The sequence below is a fragment of the Vanellus vanellus genome, assembly GCF_965231255.1.
Source record: "Vanellus vanellus genome assembly, chromosome: 8".
Lineage (NCBI taxonomy): Eukaryota > Metazoa > Chordata > Aves > Charadriiformes > Charadriidae > Vanellus > Vanellus vanellus.
In genome coordinates this window covers 6,239,614-6,245,613 of record NC_138913.1, presented here as the reverse complement: position 1 = coordinate 6,245,613, position 6,000 = coordinate 6,239,614, and positions in this window count along the sequence as shown.

The window sequence follows — 6,000 nt, the reverse complement described above, 5'->3', positions numbered from 1 at the left end:
CCCCCCCTCTCCCGCAGCGGGCGGCACCACCCGGGGCGGCGGGCGAGGGGAGCGGGAGGAGGCGGCGGGGGTCGCGCAGCCGCCACCGCCGCGGCCTCAAGCGCGCCGCGCTACCGTCTCTCGAGCGCGCCGCGGCCACGCCCCCTCCTCACGGCGCCAGCCCGGAGCGGGCGGGACCACCGGGGGGGGGGGGGGAGCACCGGGAAGGGACAAGGGGAGAGCGCGGAGCCGTGCGGAACGGGAGCACGGGCGCTTCCTCGCAGGGAGACGGAGCCGCTCCGGGAGCGGCCGGTCAGCTGTTCTGCCGCCTGGGAAGGACGGGCGCCACGCCTCGCGTGTATGTGTGTGTCCCCCGCGCGGTACGTGGGCTCTTCCCCGCGAGACTCCGGCGCACACCTGCGGAGCGGAACGTTCCACGCCGAGGCGGAAGGGGGGAGGCGGCCGCGATGCCGGCAGCAAAGCAACCAACCCTATGGCCCTTCTCCTCCCTTCCCCGCAGTCTGCCCGCCACTTGGTACGGCCCGCCGCCAGGCATGCCGGCACTGCCGGGCGGCCGCGCGGCCCCGGCGCCGGCGCGGCGGGGGAGAGGGGCCGGGGCCGCCCGGCCTCTGTCGGCAGCGACTCGTTCTGCACGGCTTCACCCCAGCTAGAGCCGCGCTCAGGAGAGGGGCGAAGGAGGAATCCCGTCATTTCACTTCAGTACAAACAGGACTGTCCTTTTAAGGCCTATAGGGCCCCAAGCGCCTGCGGCGGTGCTCTGCGGAGGGCGGTGGCAAGCGCATCCCGGTCTCAGGGAGGCTGTTGGGTAGAACCAAACCCATCGCTGCCATCGGAGGATCAGCAAAAATAGCCTTGGGCAACTCTCACTGCGCTCCTTGGCAATCAGTTCCATATCACGACTCCATCGGTGTTATGACTACCAACCCCGTTTGAGAGGTGCCACAGAAAATTAAGGGTTTTAACGCAAAGCTATCGCCCAAGCAGCGTGCTGCCTGGGCAGCTGGAGCTGCTCAGAAACGTTGCCAATGTGTTCCTTACAGCTGTTGGCTAATATATTTTCTTTAAGAATTCTAGAGAATACACGCAATATGTGCTGCCCACAAGGCAGTACATGCAGTTCAGCTGAAGGTTTAATGACCATATATCAAATGGCTAAAGTATATTTTAAGAAACAGGAAGGATGCTTTTTAACTAAGGGACAGAAATAGGGGGGTGGTTAACAAAAGGTGTTTTGTTAAAACTGTTAATCATAAACCACCTTATCACTGCAAGTAGTATTTCCTTCTTTCTTTGTCTCCCAATAGGTTCTTTGATAACGCATATTTATATTGCCCAAACACTTCCTGGTAATCCTAAGAAACAGGGAACCTTTGTTTTCTTCTGTTACAGTAAAAACAATTCCTTTTTTCCACTGACATGCTCCAATCGGGACCACACCTGGATGTTTGCATTACAGCAGCACAGAGTTCTGCTTTTACTGTTCAGTTACAGGCTGCTGCTACATGAGTGGCACTTTCCAATCCACACACCTTGCTCTTTCTCGTACTGGTGATAAAATAACATAAAGCCCTCTTTGCTGTTTACCTTAGGGGTGGTTACAATGCACAGAACTTTTCTTTAATGCTACCTGACCTTCCTGCAGTGGTGGGTTGGGTTGTTTTTTTTCTCAGAAGAAAGTTATTTGCTCTACCCATCCTCCACACAGTCCTTTATGTACATCAGGAAGCACCTTGCTGTATCTGAACTCACACATATCTCATACCAGGACTTCCAATGTGTTTTCTATTTCCTACTGGATCTCCAAGAGTATTTCAGCATGAGCCTTCATTTTCCCTACACCTCCTTTTTTTATAACCTATGATAATTCCTATTTTCTCCTACTGAATCATCGTATGATCTTTCATAGAAACAAGGCATCCTCATTAGACCTGGTGAATTATCACTACTTGTCACAGGCAGTCCACCTGCGGTCAGTGCAACTGCTTCATCCTTCAACAGTTTAAGCTCATCTATAATGCTTTGGAAAGTATTTGAGTTTTATAAGACACTTGCTGAGATTCTTTTATTGGCAAAGTACTTATCTATCCCAACTAGCTGCTAGACATCTGGCAATTTTTTCCCCCTTCATGTCCCATTATCAGTTGGTCAAACTGTATTATGTGAGAAAACAGCAACCTAATTGCAGAAGGAAGTATTGTTGAGCTACATTTCACTATTTCTTCCTACTGTTCTGTTATCACATTATTAATCAATTTAATTTTCACTCACACTGTCTCTCTGTCAAATATTTAAAGTGTCAAGAGCCAGCATTTCTGTCTGATGTAGCTGCTTTCTTTCTGTATCAAGAATACAAGAAAATTTGAAAATACTAGGATACCTGGAGGCTTTGTAATGTTATGTAATTCGAAGTTACAGAAGGTATTTCCTCATCACAGGAAGGCATTTTGTGAAAAAGAGTGGGTGAGATGCCAAGTCTGTCAAGATGTCCTATGTAAGATTTGAATTAGGTTTACGTGGTATAGCAGCTACTTGTCTTTATGGAGGTTGGGCTTTGCTCATCTATGCCAGCTAATATACAGCAGCTGCTACCACCTACAGACAAGAATTAATTCCACTCTGATCAATTATGGTCAATTTAGACAGAGAGGTGGTCTTCCCCATAGCAGGGAAAGGCTCGAGAGCCAACATTTCATAGGAAGGAACTGAAAGCTAAGTGAACGGGACTGAAAGATTCTGATGTTTCATACTCCCCAGAGAAGTTAGAAGCTCACTACCAGTGTCCCGGCTGGAGCTGCTGAGGTCCTTGAGCAGCCAATGTGGAAAAACACTGTGAGCAAATATTTCGCTGACTAACCTCCCAGCAGCACTCTCAAAACAGCATCCTTCATTTTCCTACTGTACCTAAAGCCTAAGTAAAGCTTATTTGGCACAGGCCATAGCAACATATCATTCAACTCTATCAATCCCACAGGAAAATTAAAGTAACCATCCCCGCTGCCGCACTCAGCTGAACACACAGCACCACACACTGCTGTGGGCCCTGAGGGAGGCTAGGCCCCTCATCCCAGCCAGGCTGCCGCTCTCCCGCCACAACCTTCCTACCCTAACGTGAAGCCAGTTGCCACCTCACCGCGACCCGGGAGGCCCCGTGGGCCCGGCGGCCAACAGCACACGCCTCACAGACGACGCCCCGCTCCAACGACAACATGGCGGCGGGCGCCGTCACGTGCCCAGCGCCGGCGGCGCCTAACGCGCCTGCGCGGCACCTCCCCCTGAGGGAGGCGAGAAGATGGCGGAAGCGGAGTGAGCGGCTTGTCCGAGGCGAGTCTCCCGGCGGGACGCGCGGAGGAGGGGGAGCGGCAGCGGCAGGCCCCGGCCAGGCCGCGGCGGGGCGGGGCGCGTAGGCGGGGACCCGCGCCCCGACAGCGCCCCGGCGGCGGGCCGGCCCCCGCGGGGAGCGGGTACCTCCTCTCCCGCCCACCTTTCCTCCCTCCCCGGTGAGCGCCGGCGGGGGGCGGCGGCGGCGGTGCTGGGCTGGAGCCCGGTTGCCGGTTGTGGCGGCGGGGGCTGGGCGGAGGCCGCGGCCCGGTGCGGGGGGCTGAGGGGGCGGGTCGGCCCGGCGGGCCCGGCCTGCGGCGGGGAGCGGCCGCCGAGGGGCCCGGCCTCTGCCTGCGGGGCCGCCCCGGGGGCTCCCTCAGCGCCCCGGGCACTGGCTGCCCTCGGGCCGGGCCGCGCCGTGACGGTTCGCCGGCAAGTTGCACCGCGCAGCGTGGGTTGTATTTCCACAGAGCATAGTTCTAAATTTTCTTCTTTTTTTTTTTTTTTTTTTTTTTTAATAAAAACGCAGAACCCCGAGGTTTGGGCAAGATTGGCCTATACTGTAGCTCGAGCGAAGGGAAAGAGAGAGGGTTTATTTTGGAGTCTGCAGTTACATACCGAAATGCCCGTAGGGGTTAGACTCTTCATGTATTTTCTGTGGTTTGTACCCTTGGAGTTGTAAGGAGAGGTCATGAATGGAAAGAATAAAAATAAACTGTATGTGTTTAAAAAAAAAACAAAAAAACCCAACAAAAAACAACAAACAAGCAAGCACCAAACCTATTTTCAAATACTCGTTATGGTTGCAGATTATCAGCAGTGATCCTTATGACCGTGACATTTACCAAAAGTCAAACTTTCTAAAACATTGGTATCCACTGTGAAGGTAGTTTAACATTATTGGTATAGAACAGCAGGTATTTCTTTTATTTTAGGTATTTGCTTTGACCGAAAAATGTAAAGAGAACAAAACTTCTGAATAGTTACATTATGTACAGTGTAATTTGAGATTATGTGGTGTCTCATACTGCTACTGCTTGAATAAATACTTATTTTCAATGTAGTTTTCTGTTGTGCTTTGTATTTTGGGCTTGCTTAAATGCGCAGTGGTTGTTTAAAGACAGAATTTAGTGCATTTTCTAAAACTTTGCATTACAGAGGTTCTTCTGAGTTGAAGTTGCTCACGGGCAACATTGTGAGGTCTTCATCATTAACAAAATTAATTTTACTGTAAGTTAGGAGTTTTGCCTTTTTGGTATGTTGAGTGCTCAATGAACAATTTCAGATTATTATTTTCAATTGTATCTGAGGGGGTTTTTATAACTAGAAGTGATCTCTACATATACAACGTTGTAAAGTAAATGAAAGCAACGCTGTGAATGCAGTCTGATTTGAAGCCTGTAATGGTTTTTATGCTTTCTGTCATAAAATATCCATCTGCTAAGTTGTAACGGATTCTTGGTTTCCTCACTAAAAACAACCACTTTTTGTGTATTTCCCCTTCTCCCTCAAACATTCCACTCCTCACTTAAAGAGAGGAGAGGTTTCTAACAAGTGTCATTTGTTGAAGCACCTTACTGCTCCTTCAGCCGAGAGAGGGCATGCTATTTCTGCCTGTTAGTGCTGTGCTGTGTGGCGTTTGTGTTGCGGTAGGATTGAGGGGTGGGTGGCCAGAAAGCATCTCATACCGGCTCAAAGTGTGGTGTTGGAGGAGGACCGGAGGTGCGCTTCAGCGCCAGGCCACGCTGAACAAAAGTTTAGGACTTCTTTCCTATTTTTGTTGTACATACATTGCAGGAACAACTTGGGCAAAATTATTCTTGGAAACGAGACACTTTCAGCTAAAGGATTAACAGTTCTCATGGGGTGAACTTCTGATGGAATAGCTAATAGAGTGGGATACATTGCACATCTCACTGATAATACATCTAAAACATGGCTGAGAACGAAGGAAATTAAACATCCAATGTTGCTTTCTTAGGTTAATTTAACTGGTTGCATAACTCTCTGCTAAAACTAGCTAGACAAGTTGTAGGTGTAAATATTTTTATGTGCTTTTAATGTCCTCTGGAGGAGACAGGACTTTTTTTCAAGGTACTTTTCATTAGCATGATGTGAAATTAATGTAAAGTGGTTTTAGAAGTGATGCTGTTTTTATTCCAATTGAAGTGGTTAACCATGTACATTAACATGTGCTGTAATGTAGGTAGACAAATGGCATCAATAACATCAATAATGCACAATGGACCTGAATTTTTAACAGCAACGCCACATTTTTTTCTTCACTTCTAATAGTAGGGATCTCTGCTTTTAAAGCATGCTTTATTGCCATGAATTTTCTTTGATGGCAAAACATATGCAAGTATACAATACGATGATAGGTGTGAAGTCCTTAGGTGACTGTGTATCTATTCAAGTTCAGCTATTCCAAGTACTCAGGAGCTATGGCATTGTGTACAGTTTTCTACTTGCAGAGTAGTCGTGTTTTGAGAGGTGAAGGTAGTGCCTGGCAGCATTGCATTCTGCTTTCAGCTGTGTGAGTTGAAACTCCTAATTTTGTTCCTGTTTGATGCAGCATCCAATGGGTGGTTTGTTAAGCACTTGGCAATGCTGCTTTTTTCCTAGCACGTTGCAGCTCTCTCAGTGATTATTTTTCTGAGCCCTTCTTTATTGTAAGAAGGA